We start from the raw sequence: 16,416 nt of genomic DNA, 5'->3' as shown, positions 1-16,416 counted from the left end.
TGTCATGTAAGCCCGCTCTTGATGTGTTTAGTTTTTATTTCTTGCTCTCTCCATTTATCTGCCTCCGTCCACCCTGTTTCTGTCAGTCTCCTTCTTCTCTCCTCCACCAAGATACAGAATTTTATCCTCAGTAGATAATGAATGTAGCCTTATCAGCTGTCATAAGCAACCTTGCTGGGGGTGAGGAAGCGGAACGTGGCAACTCTGGGAAAATGAGACGAGAATTTATTACTTAGGGTTTTCGCAGTGCCTCACCCCAAACCTCATGCTTACTAAAGCACTAGATACCATCGTGTTGATTTTAAGATGCTCTCCTTACCATGCTGACATTTCTAAAGCCAGCATGTGTTCTATGATAAAAGTCTACTTTTAATACAATATTTTAAAAATAACCAGTGGCATTTTATAATTGAAGTAAATTCCTGTAAGAAGGAATGATTCAGTCGCCCCTGCTATTAGGAACTGTGTCAAGGATGAGGACACCCAGAAGCCAGCCATGGTTCTCTTTCCTCTAGCCCCCTCCCCACATGCTCATCACGCCTGAAATATCCACTATTCAAATTCTTTCTTAGGAGCCTTAAGGAAACTTGGGCTCCATGGGTGGTCCCCTGGCTTGGCAAACTAAAGCGTTAGCACATCCTGGCTAGACTGATTGGTTCAGGGGCAGGCACATCATCCAAGCTGGGCCACTGAGACTTAGGTCCTCTTGGCTGGTAACAAGCCAATGGGGTGTCTAGGTCCAGAGCTGCAGGGGGCCATCAAACCCTTTGGAGATGAAGCCAACCCAAGAAGTCAGAGTCCAAAGATGAAGAGAGGGAATTCCCAATGCCATTGTAGAGCACCTGGATACAGCTGTTCCTGAAGCTAGCCATTTAGGTTTAAGCCAGTTGGAGTTGAGCTTCTGCCACATGCAACCCACACTGACCTGATGACTACAGCCGCAAATCTGTGCTGACACGGAACAGGGCTAGAGCATGAAAGAGAAGGAAGGGGAGGGGAAAGCTTGGACTAGGGGCAAGGGGACAGGGGTGTGGTGAGGCAGGAGAGGGAGAAATCCCAGAGCACTGAAAGGGACTGTGTGGAGATAAGGGGGCCATGAATAAGGATTTCTCGGCATGGCCTCTGAGGCCCTCCCAGTGGGACCTGTCTCTCTCTTTCCTTGCATTGGACAACTCCATCCCCTTTGCTTCCTGTACTCTCACAGGATATCCTAGGTATCCCTTCCTCAGGGCACATGCCTTTTCTTTCTGGACTGTTCATGCCCCATTGTTGGCTAATGTTTCGGTGAGCCTTGAGCTCAAAGATCTTCTCCTGGGGGGGGGCCCAGGGGGGCCCACCCATAGCCATACCCATACCCATACCCATACCCATAGCAGGCATACCTCTTCTACCTAACACCCTCCCCATTTGAAAGTACACGTATGCATACTTGTGCATGTGTGCATGCGTGTGTGTGTGTGTGTGTGTGTGTAATTATCTGGTTAATGTCCTTTCCAGCTAGACTAAGCTCCTACACCCAGTGCCTCGCACATGCCTGGCATTTTCCCATTACGCTCGGGAAATATCTGCTGAGTGAAGGAATCAGAGTCTCACTTGGGTTGAGGTCCCCCCTGGGCACACACTGATAAAGGTTCAGGGTCTGGACTCAGACTCTTGGGTGCCAACCTGACTAATTGTGATCTTGGGAAAGTCACTTACATTCGTTAGGCTCAGTTTCCTCATCCGTGAAATGGGGATAATAGTGGCACCCACTTCCCAGGGATGCTGCAAGGATTACATGAGCTATTATCAATAAACCATTGAGAACAAGAGCTGACACAGTCAACACAGAATAAAGGTACGCTAAGCTTATTCTTACAAGGGCCCCTTTAGCTGTGGCTGACAACAGAGAAAGAACAAATCTTGTGTTGCCAAAGGACATGTATCTCCAAGCCCAATTGAAATAAGACAAGAATAACTACAGGAACCCAGGAAGCATGAGGAGTTGGCTTTGGCTAGGTTTGCAGCCCACGGTGGCCCATGGCTCGATGGACCAGCCATGTTTAGAAAGATCACCTGGTGTCTAGAGAGTCCTCAAATGCAGTACTTCACGCTTTGATGGACTCAAGAACAACCTGACGGATCTTTTGAAAGTGCAGATTCTGATTTGGGGCAGGGCCCGAGATCGTGCATTTCTAACATGCTCCCAGGCGATGTTGCCGCTGCGGTGGGCAGACCGTGCTTTGAGCAGCCAGGCAGACGCACGGTGGGAAGCGACTGCCAGCGTTCCGAGGAAGAGGAAGCTGGCTGGCTCTAGCGCCCAGCACTGTTGGAGAGAGTGGGTGACTGAGAAGGAAAGGAGACAACCTGAAATGGAAATAAATGCTGTGCACCACAATCTCATTACTGTCTAAAATTAGATTAACATAATTAAAAATTTAAATGCTGGATTAAAGCACGTCAGTCTGAAATCTAGTGCTGAATGATGCTGTGGCTCTCTTTGCTTTTTCCTTAAGGGTTTGGGCTAATGGGTATTTCAAAGATTACTGGGTTACATGTTGTTCTTTGTGATTTTAAATTATCACCAAACACCTCCAACCAGCCTTCTTTTCGAGATGTCTTTCCCAGGACATGGCTGCCATGACTCTGAAAAATGTTCCGGCGTCCTGAGCCCTCAGCCCCTTCCTCCCACTGACTTCTAGGCTCCTTGGGATGAAAAAGGAGGTTTAGTCACCCTACAAACTGCAGGTATGCAACTGATACTTGTCATGCCCATCATGGTGATTGGCATAAGTATTATTGAGATTCCTGTTTTAAAAGTAAAGAAATAGAGGTTCAGAGAGGTAAAGTAAGCTGCATGGGGTCACACAGCTGATTAGTGGGAAAGACGGGATGCTAACACAATTCTGTTTGTTTGACTTTAAAATATCCATGTTCTTTCCATGGCCTCTCTGAAGAGTAAAGCATCATGGGGCTCCAGTAAAGGTGTGTGTGTGTCTGGGTGTTTGTGTGTGCATACAATATATATACACATTGTGTGTAGGCAGAGGGGGGAGGTACGCAGAAAGAAAGAGAGGCAGAACGAACATCCAGTTGTAAAATATCTGTCTCTTCGTTTTTGCTAAAGTTGCCATACTGGAGCCATTACCAGCTGATATAATTTACTACATATTTTAATAGAACTGGGCTAAGTGATCTGTTCCCTCACCACAGTCACAAAGCACTTACTAACTTGGGCTCTAATTCCAGTCCTGGAGTCATTAAGTCTGTTTTCATCCACCCAGAGACTAAGATCCCAAGGGTGAGTATTATCTTGGTGACATACTTGATTGCATGGCTTTGAGCCTGGAATGGAGAAGGTTATCCTTTCCCTCTGCCCAGGGTAGGTGGATGGTGATGGCAAATTGGGGCGGGGACTCCGTGGAGCTAGGCGAGGGTCACGGTGGCCATTCTTTCGTAGGATGCATCCATATCCTTGCCAAGCTTCTCTCCTGAATACTCTGAGACTTGCAGTTTTCCCAAAACACTTTCCTATAAACCAGATTTCCTTCAGTAAAGTGAGCTATTTTCAAGAAGTCCTGGGAGAGAACTTTGCCTAAGCTGGAGTTAGACTGGAGGCACGCTGATGTAGGGAAGGGCTCCTCATTAAAGAGCTGTCGCTTTGAACTGAAGACGACCGTTTTCTGCTGCCTATACAAGCCAGAGAGTCACTCTACTATTATTATTCATTTTAAAATAAAATGAGGACCTACTATGTGCCGGCCAGTCTTCTAGATGCTGAGACCACCACTGTGAACCAGGCTTGGACTCTAGACAGTGAGACATTAAAAATGCAGGAAAATGGTTCAGCCTCTGTGGACAACAGTTGGGTTCCTTAGCAAGTTGAACGTTGAATTACCATAGGACCCAGCAATTCCACTCCCCAAAGAATTGAAAACAGACACTCAAACAAATGCTACACAAATGTCCAAAGCAGCACTGTTCACAATAGCCCACGTGGTAGAAAAACTCAAATGTCCATCAGCAGATGAGTGGATGAACCAAATGTGGTCTATCCACACAATGGAATATCACTCAATTATAAAAAGGAATGAAGGGGAACCCTCTTACACTTTTGGTGGGAACGTAAATTGGTGCAGCCACTAGGGAGAACAGTATGGAGGTTCCTTAAAAAACTAAAACTAGAACTACCATATGATCCAGCAATTTCACTCCCAGGCATATATCTGGAGAAAACCATAATTCAAAAAGATACATGCACCCCAATGTTCATAGCAGCACATTTACAATAGCCAAGACATGGAAGCAACCTCAACGTCCATCGACAGATGAATGGATAAAGAAGATGTGGTACATATATACAATGGAATATTACTCAGCCACGAAAAAGAATGAGATAATGCCATTTGCAGCAACATGGATGGATATAGAGATTGTCACACTGAGTGAAGTAAGTCAGACAGAGAAAGACAAATATCATATGATATCGCTTATATGTGGAATCTAAAAAAAGGGTACAAATGAACTTATCTGCAAAACAGAAATAGAGTCACAGATGTAGAAAACAAACTTATGGTTACCAGGGGGTAAGGGGGGGAAAGGATAAATTGGGAGATTGGGATTGACATATATACACTATTATATATAAAATAGATAACTAATAAGGACCTACTGTATAGCACAGGGAACTCTACTCAATACTCTGTAATGGCTTATATGGGAAAAGAATCTAAAAAAGAGTGGATATAGGTATATGTATAACAGATTCACTTTGCTGTACACCTGAAATAAACACAACATTGTAAATCAACTCTACCCCAATAAAAAATTTTTTAAAAAAGGAATGAAATTCTGATACTTGCTACAACATGGATGAACTTTGAAAACTTTATGCTCAGTGAAAGAAGCCAGGCACAAAAGGCCACTTATTGTATGATTCCATTTATATGAAACATCCAGAATAGGTAAATCCATACAGAGAGAGAGAGCAGATCGTTAGAGGCATGGGCTGGGGTGGGGAGGGATGGGAGTGACTGCTTAATGGGTATGGGGTTTCCTTTTGGGGTGATGAAAATGTTTTGGAACTAGATAGAGGTGGTGGTTGCACAATACTGTGAAAATACCAAATGCCAATGTTATACACTTAAAATGGTTAACTTTATGTTGTGTGGATTTCACCTTAATTTAAAAAATACATGTTAATACAATAATTTCAGATAGTGAGAAGAGCTAATAGGAAAATAAAGCAGGATAATGAGGTCAACAGAGATGAAATGCAAGAGGCTGTCCACAAAGGGGCAACATTTAAGGCAATTGCCTGGAGGGGAAAACCGTGCAGATTAGGGAAGAACTTTACAGGCAGGGGAAGAGTAAGAACAGAGGCCCTGGGGCAGGAAGGAGATGGGCCTGATGGGTGCCAGTGTAGCTGGATGTTGTGGGTAAAGAGGGGGAAGGCAACAGCTGAGAGTGTGAGGTATGTAGGAACCAGATCCTGGAAACTCACCTGAAGGGAAGAAGCTTGCATTTGACTCTAATTCTCAGGGGAAGCCACTGGAGAGTTGTAATCAGGTGACATATGCTGATTTGCATTTTTTGTAAATACAGGTAAAATTTGCCTAACATAAAATTAGCTAATTAATTTTAAAGTGCACTATTCAGTGACATTTAGTAAATTCACAATGCTGTGTAACTACCATCTCTAGTCCCAAAACATTTGCATCACCCCAAAGAAAGCTGTAGATATTAAGTAGTCACTCCCACTACCCCCTCCCCAAGCCCTGATAACCACTAATCTGCTTTCTGTCTCTATACATTTACCTATTCTGGATGTTTCATATAAATGGACTCACACAATATGTGACCTTTTGTGTCTGGCTACTTTAACTCAGCATGATGTTTTCAAGGTTCATTCATGTTGTAGCAAGTATCAGAACTTTATTCCTTTTCAGGGTTGAATGATATTCCATTGTATGGATAGACCACGTTTTGTTGATGCAGTCATTAGTGAATGGACATTTGGGTTTTTCCATACTTTGTGAATAGTGCTACTATGAACATTTTGTAAAAGTTTTTGTTTGAACACCTGTTTTCAGTTCTTTGGGATATCTACCTAGGAGTGGAATTGCTGGGTCGTATGGAAAGTCTATGTTTAATGTTTTGAAGAACAGCCAAACTATTTTCCACAATGGCAGCTCTATTTTATATTCCCATGTACTGATTGGCATTTTTGAAAAAGAATTTTTTGGCTGTTGTGTGGCAAAAAGATCATAGGCAGGAGGCAGAGGAGGCATGGAGACCAGTTCCCTTTGTCCAGGGAGGAGGTGACAGTGGCTGAGACTTTATTAGCAGAAGTAGAGGTGAGGAAAAGTGGATGGATTCTAGCATGTTTTGGAATGTCCTGACTTACAACTGAAAACTTCAGGTGGAATTCTAGCTGTGAGAGAAAAATTGTACAAAGGCGGCTCTGGTCTGATTTTGAAGTGAAATGTAGTGGGGAGATTTGAATCCTGGGAAGAAGAAAGTTCTTCAGCCATTCTCTATTCAGTGATTGCTGAGGATGTTTTGTAGGGAAATTTCCATTATCTTGCCGGCTGGCTTGAAAACTACTCTTGGGGATAAAACTTTTTTTTAAGAAAGACACCTTGATGGGCAGCTGAGAGGAAAAGTGAGACCCTGAAGTCATCAGTCAGTAAAAGCAAAGTCCCCTAAAGCGAGGTTTAATGGTTCTCCAGAATTTTCCCTGGCGTGGGGTTGGAGGAGAGAAAAAAGAGATTAGAATGGGTGAGGAAGGCATCAGTTAGGCAATGCCCTGTGGATGCCTGGGACCACTGGCCAGAGAAGCATCTCCAGTGAAATCTGTTGAATCATCTGGCTTAAAGCCCGTGAAAAGACAAGACCACTGAGTCCCGGGGCAGCAAAATGCTTGCAAAAAGATGGGTGATAATAAGTGGCAAAACCAAAAATCAAATGTCCTTTCCACTTTTCTCTTGCTATGGAATGTTTTCAAAGGGTTTCTTTGAAGAGAAACAAGTAAATACTCAAGCTGCACTCCCTATAAGTTTACATTCCCATTCATCCATCATCCATCCATCCATCCATCCACCCACGACCCATCCACCTACCCGTGCATCCATTTCATCATTCAGCAAATTTCTTAACACATTTACCATCTAAGCTGAGGTTGGGTTGTCAGAAGGCAATCCTGCAGGGCCTTATTTACCATGACAAGGAATTTGAATTTTATTCTAAGAGTAATGGGGACCCATGTAGGGGTTTTAGCATGAGGTGGGCTAAACGTAAGTTAAAATGATTACTTTGGTTTGTGGATGGTGGGTTGGAGGGGGCAAAAGAAGGAGCAGGGAGATGCAGTCTCTAAATTTAAACACAGTCCGACAGTCCTATTGATACGGACCAAGGTTCTTTGCCTTCCCCAGTCAATAGAAACTGATCAGAGGTCAGACAAGAAATTCAAGCAAGGCTTTATTGGGGCCCCTGCTGCAGCAGCGGGGAGCAAGAACAAACAACACGTTCCCCAGCTCGCTCCCCCGAGAAGGGGGGCGCTGGTTCCTTATATGGCATGAGAGTAGGGGTGTGTCCAGGGGTCAGGGCGGAAGGGTGGCTTAGGTGTTTTGCCCACCCCTTTGTTGGCGTTCTGTGCAGGGGGCATGCACAGTACCCTGCTTTTGCTCCTGACACCCTGAGTTTGCTCCTGGTTTTTCAGAAGTGGCAGTTGGGTTTTTTGATGTTTTTCTATCTTTTGTATCTTGTTGTCCATAATTTGACCCAACTGTGCATGCACGCAGTTATTTCTAGTCCCTTATATTTTTTTTGTATTTTGTTTCTCGAGGAGACATTTGTCCAGGTGTAAGCACAGCAGCAAAGGGTCCCAGGTCCTAAGTCCCAGTCTGTCTCACTATTGCCTTCAGCTATCTGGGCTTCCAAGCAGTTCAACAAGAACTTATTGAGTTGCTACTGCGTACCAGGCCCAGGCACTCTGGGTACAGAGATGATCAGGGAGTGTTGCCTGCCCTCCTGGAACTGAAGCTGCAGTGGGAGAGACAGAAGGAAGCCAGCAATTATGACTTGGGATAGGACATCTGGATACCCAGATGATGTGACGACACGGGGTGGGAACCCCAACAAAACCTAAAGAGGCAGAGATATCAAGGAGGGCATCTTGGAGGAATTGGCATTTAGGCCAAGGATCTAAGGATGACTTGGACTTAGCTGGGGAAGGCATACTTGGCAAAGAAGACAGGATGAGCAAAGGCACTAAGGCATGGCACAGCATGGTTTCATGTGGGAAGTCACATGAGATTCCTTATGGAATGAGGCAGAATATTACTAAACAGATAGGTACAAGTGATGTTGTGTGCATGTGTGTGTTACAAGCTGATCAGTACTGGAGGGTGGCTGTGGGTGGAGGATGAGAATGGAGATGCTGGCAGGGGCTGGGCATGACAGATCTCACATGGTTCATACTCTGATGGTACTGGGGAGCCACTGATTGTAAAAGGGAGAGGCATAAACCCTCCTCCTCCTGCTCATCTCTCAGTGAAGAGTCATAGTCTGAGCACGTGTGGACAAGAGAGGATGAGACCTTAGGAAGCAAATTCAATATGCTGTTTGTTGGTATAAGGTGTATGTGTGGGGAGCCTGTTTCCAGGGGCAATTTATGTCTGTTGTAAAAAATAACCTTTTTTCCTATTATACTAATAATCTATTTGTTTTGAAAATTTGGAAAATATGGACTAGAAAAAATGAACAAAAATTTAAACCTGAAATTACATCCCCTGGTGATAAATCTGTTAGTATTTTATTGTATATCTTTCCTGTCGTTTAAAATTACATAACCATGATTTTTATATAAATGAGATCATAGTCTGCACACTGATTTATTAGTTGCTTTTACACTTAGCAATATAGCATTAACAGCCTCTGCATTCATTTCCTAGGGCTGTCAGAATGAAGTACCACAACCTGGGTGGATTAAAGCAACAGAAATGGACTTAGAAATAGAGGGACCTTCAAGATGGTGAAGGAGTACAACATGGAGATCACCTTCCTCCCCACAAATACATCAAAAATACATCTACATGTAGAACAACTCCTACAGAACACTTACTGAACGCTGGCAGAAGACCTCAGACCTCCCAAAAGGCAAGAAACTCCCCACATACCTGGGTAGGGCAAAAGAAAAAAGAAAAAACAGAGACAAAAGAATAGGGATGGGACCTGTACCAGCGGGAGGGAGCTGTGAAGGAGGAAAGGTTTCCACACACTAGGAGCCCCTTCGCGGGCAGAGACTGTGGGTGGCGGAGGGGGGAAGCTTTGGAGCCACGGAGGAGAGCGCATCAACAGGGGTGCGGAGGGCAAAGCGGAGAGATTCCTGCACAGAGGCTCGGCGCCGAGCAGCACTCACCAGCCCGAGAGGCTTGTCTGCTCACCCGCCGGGGCGGGCGGGGGCTGGGAGCTGAGGCTCGGGCTTCGGTCGCAGGGAGAGGACTGGGGTTGGCGGGGTGAACACAGCCTGAAGGGGTTAGCGCACCACAGCTAGCCGGGAGGGAGTCTGGGAAAAAGTCTGGAGCTGCCGAAGAGGCAAGAGACCATTCTTTTGGGGTGCGCAAGGAGAGGGGATTCAGAGCACCGCCTAAACGAGCTCCAGAGACGGGCGGGAGCCATGGCTATCAGCACGGACACCAGAGACGGGCATGGGACGCTAAGGCTGCTGCTGCCACCACCAAGAAGCCTGTGTGCGAGCACAGGTCACTCTCCACACCGCCCCTCCCGGGAGCCTGTGCAGCCGGCCACTGCCAGGGTCCCGTGATCCAGGGACAACTTCCCCAGGAGAACACATGGCGCGCCTTAGGCTATGCAATGTCATGCCAGCCTCTGCTGCCACAGGCTCGCCCCACATTCCATACCCCTCCCTCCCCTCAGCCTGAGTGAGCCAGAGCCCCCGAATCAGCTGCTCCTTTAACCCCGTCCTGTCTGAGCAAAGAACAAATGCCAGAGGGTGACCTACACACAGAGGCAGGGCCAAATCCAAAGCTGAACCCCAGGAGTTGTGCAAACAAAGAAGAGAAAGGGAAATTTCTCCCAGCAGCCTCAGGAGCAGCAGATTAAATCTCCACAATCAACCTGATGGATGTACCCTGCATCTCTGGAATACCTGAATAGACAACAAATCATCCCAAAATTGAGGTGGTGGACTTTGGGAGCAACTGTAGACTTGGGGTTTGCTTTCTTCATCTAATTTGTTTCTGGTTTTATGGTTACCTTAGTTTAGTATTTAGAGCTTATTATCACTGGTAGATTTGTTTATTGATTTGGTTGCTCTCTTCCTTATTTTATATATAAATATATATTATATATATTTTTTCCCTTTTTCTCTTTTTGTGAGTGTGTATGTGTATGCTTCTTTGTGTGATTTTTGTCTCTATAGCTTTGCTTTTACCATGTCCTAGGGTTCTGTCTGTCCGTTTTTTTGTTTGTTTTAGAATAGTTTTTAGCGCTTGTTATCATTGGTGGATTTGTTTTTTGGTTTGGTTGCTCTCTTCTTTCTTTCTTTCTTTGTTTTAATTACTTTTTTATTTTTAATAATATTTTTAAATTTTAATTTTAATAACTTTATTTTATTTATTATTTTTTCTTTCTTTTTTTTTTCTCCTTTTTCTTCTGAGCTGTGTGGCTGACAGGGTCTTGGTGCTCTGGCCAGGTGTCAGGCCTGAGCCTCTGAGGTGGGAGAGCTGAGTTCAGGACACTGGACCACCAGAGACCTGGCCCCATATAATATCAAACAGTGAAAGCTCTCCCAGAGATCTCCATCACAACACTAAGATCCAGCTTCACTCAACGACCAGAAAGCCCCAGTGCTGGATACCCTATGCCAAACAACTAGCAAGACAGGAACACAACCCCACCATTAGCAGAGAGGCTGTCTAAAATCACAATAAGTTCACAGACACCCCAGAACACACCACCTGACATGGTCCTGCCCACCAGAAAGAAAAGATCCAGCCTCATCCACCAGAACTCAGGCACCAGTCCCCTCCACCAGGAAGCCTACACAACCCACTGAACCAACCTTAGCCACTGGGAGCAGACACCAAAAACAACAGGAACTATGAACCTGAAGCCTGAGAAAAGGCGACACCAAACACAGTAAGTTAAACAAAATGGGAAGACAGATAAATACACAGCAGATGAAGGAGCAAGGTAAAAACCCACCAGACCAAAAAAATGAAGAGGAAATAGGGAGTCTACTTGAAAAAGAATTCAGAGTAATGATAGTAAACATGATCCAAAATCTTGGAAATAGAATGGAGAAAATACAAGAAACGTTTAACAAGGACCTAGAAGAACTAAAGAGCAAAGAAACAATGATGAACAACACAATAAATGAAATTAAAAATTCTCTAGAAGGAATCAATAGCAGAAAAACTGAGGCAAAAGAATGGATAAGTGACCTGGAAGATAAAACAGGGGAAATACCTACCACAGAGAAGAATAAAGAAAAAAGAATGAAAATAATTGAGGACAGTCTCACAGACCTCTGGGACAACATTAAACACACCAACATTCTAATTATAGGGGTCCCAGAAGAATAAGAGGAAAAAAAGGGACTGAGAAAATATTTGAAGAGGTTATAGTTGAAAACGTCCCTAATATGGTAAAGGAAATAGTCAATCAAGTCCAGGAAGCACAGAGAGTCCCATACAGGATAAATCCAAGGAGCAACACACCAAGACACATATTAATCAAACTATCAAAAATTAAATACAAAGAAAAAATATGAAAAGCAGCAAGGGAAAAGCAACAAATAACATACAAGGAACTCCCCATAAGGTTAACAGCTGATCTTTCAGCAGAAACTCTGGAAGCCAGAAGGGAGTGGCAGGACATATTTAAAGTGATGAAAGGGAAAAACCTACAACCAAGATTACTCTACCCAGCAAAGATCTCATTCAGATTCGACGGAGAAATTAAAAACTTTACAGACAAGCAAAAGCAAAGAGAATTCAGCACCATCAAACAAGCTTTACAACAAATGCTAAAGGAACTTCTCTAGGCAGCAAACACAAGGGAAGGAAAAGACCTACAATAACAAACCCAAAACAATTACGAAAATGGTAATAGGAACATACATATCGATAATTACCTTAAATGTAAATGGATTAAATGCTCCAGCCAAAGACATAGACTAACTGAATGGATACAAAAACAAGACCTATATATATGCTGTCTACAAGAGACCCACTTCAGACCTAGGGACACATACTGACTGAAAGTGAGGGGATGGAAAAAGATATTCCATGCAAATGGAAATCAAAAGAAAGCTGGAATAGCAATTCTCATATCAGACAAAATAGACTTTAAAACAAAGACTATTACAAGAGACAAAGAAGGACACTACATAATGATCAAGGGATCAATCCAAGAAGAAGATATAACAATTGTAAATATTCATGCACCCAACATAGGAGCACCTCAATACATAAGGCAAATACTAACAGCCATAAAAGGGGAAATCGACAGTAACGCAATCATAGTAGGGGATTTAACACCCCACTTTCACCAATGGACAGATCCTCCAAAATGAAAATAAATAAGGAAACACAAGCTTTAAATAATACATTAAACAAGATGGACTTAATTGATATTTCTAGGAAATTCCATCCAAAAACAACAGAATACACTTTCTTCTCAAATGCTCATGGAACATTCTCCAGGATAGATCATATTTTGGGTCACAAATCAAGCCTTGGTAAATTTAAGAAAACTGAAATCGTATCAAGTATCTTTTCCAACCATAATGCTATGACACTAGATATCAATTATAGGAAAAAAATCTGTAAAAAATACAAACACATGGAGGCTAAACAATACACTACTTAATAACCAAGAGATCACAGAAGAAATCAAAGAGGAAATCAAAAAATATCTAGAAACAAATGACAATGAAAACATGACGACCCAAAACCTATGGGATGCAGCAAAAGCAGCTCTAAGAGGGAAGTTTATAGCAATACAATCCTACCTCAAGAAACAAGAAACATCTCAAATAAACAACCTAACCTTACACCTAAAGCAATTAGAGAAAGAAGAACAAAAACCCCCAAAGTTAGCAGAAGGAGAGGAATCATGAAGATCAGATCAGAAATAAATGAAAAAGAAATTAAGGAAACAATAGCAAAGATCAATAAAACTAAAAGCTGGTTCTTTCAGAAGATAAACAAAATTGATAGACCATTAGCCAGACTCATCAAGAAAAAAAGGGAGAAGACTCAAATCAACAGAATTAGAAATGAAAAAGGATAAGTAACAACTGACACTGCAGAAATACAAAGGATCGTGAGAGATTACTACAAGCAACTATATGCCAATAAAATGGACAACCTGGAAGAAATGGAAAATATGAACAGACCAATCACAAGCACTAAAACTGAAACTGTGATTAAAAATCTTCCAACAAACAAAAGCCCAGGACCAGATGGCTTCACAGGTGAATTCTATCAAACATTTAGAGAAGAGCTAACACCTATCCTTCTCAAACTCTCCAAAATATAGCAGAGGGAGGAACACTCCCAAACTCATTCTACAAGGCCACCATCACCCTGATACCAAACCCAGACAAAGATGTCACAAAGAAAGAAAACTACAGGCCAATATCACTGATGAACATAGATGCAAAACTCCTCAACAAAATACTAGCAAACAGAATCCAACAGCACATTAAAAGGATCATACACCATGCTCAAGTGGGGTTTATCCCAGGAAGGCAAGGATTCTTCAATATATGCAAATCAATCAATGTGATACACCATATTTACAAATTGAAGAAGAAAAACCATATGATCATCTCAATACATGAAGAAAAAACTTTCAACAAAATTCAACACCCATTTATGATAAAAACTCTCCAGAAAGTAGGCATAGAGGGAACCTACCTCAACATAATAAAGGCCATATATGACAAACCCACAGCCAACATCATTCCCAATGGTGAAAAACTGACACCATTTCCACTAAGATCAGGAACAAGACAAGGTTGTCCACTCTCACCACTATTATTCAACATAGTTTTGGAAGTTTTAGCCACAGCAATCAGAGAAGAAAAAGAAATAAAAGGAATCCAAATTGGAAAAGAAGTAAAACTGTCACTGTTTGCAGATGACATGATACTATACATAGAGAATCCTAAAGATGTTACCAGAAAACTACTAGAGCTAATCAATGAATTTGGTAAAGTAGCAGGATACAAAATTAATGCACAGAAATTTCTTGCATTCTTATACACTACTGATGAAAAATCTGAAAGAGAAATTAAGGAAACAATCCCATTTATCACTGCAACAAAAAGAATAAAGTACCTAGGAATAAACCTACCTAAGGAGACAAAAGACCTGTATGTATGCAGAAAACTGTAAGATACTGATGAAAGAAATTAAAGATGATACCAACAGATGGAGAGATATACCATGTTCTTGGATTGGAAGAATCAACATTGTGAAAACGACTATACTACCCAGAGCAATCTACAGATTCAATGCAATCCCTATCAAATAACCAACGGCATTTTTCAAAGAATTAGAACAAAAATTTTCACAATTTGTATTGAAACACAAAAGACCCCAAATAGCCAAAGCAATCTTGAGAAAGAAAAACAGAGCTGGAGGAATCAGGCTCCCTGACTTCAGACTATACTACAAAGCTACAGTAGTCAAGACAGTATGGTACTGGCACAAAAACAGAAATATAGATCAATGGAACAGGATAGAAAACCCAGAGATAAACCCACGCACATATGGTCACCTTATCTTTGATAAAGGAGGCAAGAATATACAATGGAGAAAAGACAGCCTCTTCAATTAGTGGTGCTGGGAAAACTGGACAGCTACATGTACAAGAATGAAGTTAGAATACTCCCTAACACCATACACAAAAATAAACTCAAAATGGATTAAAGACCTAACTGTAAGGCCAGATGCTATAAAACTCTTAGAGGAAAACATAGGTAGAACACTCTATGACATAAATCACAGCAAGATCCTCTTTGACCCACCTCCTACAGAAAGGGAAATTAAAACAAAATTAAACAAATGGGACCTAATGAAACTTAAAAGCTTTTGCACAGCAAAGGAAACCATAAACAAGATGAATAGACAACCCTCAGAATGGGAGAAAATATTTGCAAATGAAGCAACTGACAAAGGATTAATCTCCAAAATATATAAATAGCTCATGCAACTCAATATCAATACAACAAACAACCCAATCCAAAAATGGGCAGAAGACCTAAATAGACATTTCTCCAAATAAGATATACAGATGGCCAGCCAACACATGAAAGGATGCTCAACATCACTAATCATTAGAGAAATGCAAATCAAAACTACAATGAGGTATCACCTCATACCGGTCAGAATGGCCAGCATCAAAAAATCTACAAACAATAAATGCTGGAGAGGGTGTAGAGAAAAGGGAACCCTCTTGCACTGTTGGTGGGAATGTAAATTGATACAGCCACTATGGAGAACAGTATGGAGCTTCCTTAAAAAACTAAAAATAGAACTACCATATGACCCAGCAATCACACTACTGGGCATATACCCTGAGAAAATCGTAATTCAAAAAGACTCATGTACCACAATGTTCACTGCAGCTCTACTTACAATAGCCAGGACATGGAAGCAACCTAAGTGTCCATTGACAGATGAATAGATAAAGAAGATGTAGCACGTATATACAATGGGATATTACTCAGCCATAAAAAGAAATGAAATGGAGTTATTTGCAGTGAGGTGGATGGACGTAGAGACTGTCATACAGAGTGAAGTAAGTCAGAAAAAGAAAAACAAATACTGCATGCTAACACATATATATGGAATCTAAAAAAAAAAAAAAAAAAAAAGGTTCTGAAGAACCTAGGGGCAGGACAGGAATAAAGACGCAGACGTAGAGAATGGACCGGAGGACACGGGGAGGGGGAAGGGTAAGGTGGGATGAAGTGAGAGAGTGGCATGGACATATATATACTACCAAATTTAAAACTGATAGCTAATGGGAAGCAGCCGCATAGCACAGGGAGATCAGCTCAGTGCTTTGTGACCACCTAGAGGGGTGGGATAGGGAGGGTGGGAGGGAGATGCAAGAGGGAGGGGATATGGGGATATATGTATACATATAGCTGATTCACTTTGTTATACAGCAGAAACTAACACACCATTGTAAAGCAATTATACTCCAATAAAGATGTTAAAAAAAAGAGAAAGCAACAGAAATGTGTTGTCTCACAGTCTGGCTGATAGACTTCTGAGATCAAGGTGATGCAGGGCCATGATCCCTCTGAAACCTATAGGGGATTCTTCCTTGACTTTTTCCAACTTCTGATGGCAGCTGCCAATATTTAGTGTTCCTTGGTTTGCAGGTGCATCA

This window comes from Balaenoptera musculus, chromosome 15 (genome assembly GCF_009873245.2).
Source record: "Balaenoptera musculus isolate JJ_BM4_2016_0621 chromosome 15, mBalMus1.pri.v3, whole genome shotgun sequence".
In the NCBI taxonomy this organism is placed as follows: Eukaryota; Metazoa; Chordata; class Mammalia; order Artiodactyla; family Balaenopteridae; genus Balaenoptera; species Balaenoptera musculus.
The sequence above is the reverse complement of the archived record's forward strand: the minus strand, read 5'-3'. Positions refer to the sequence as shown.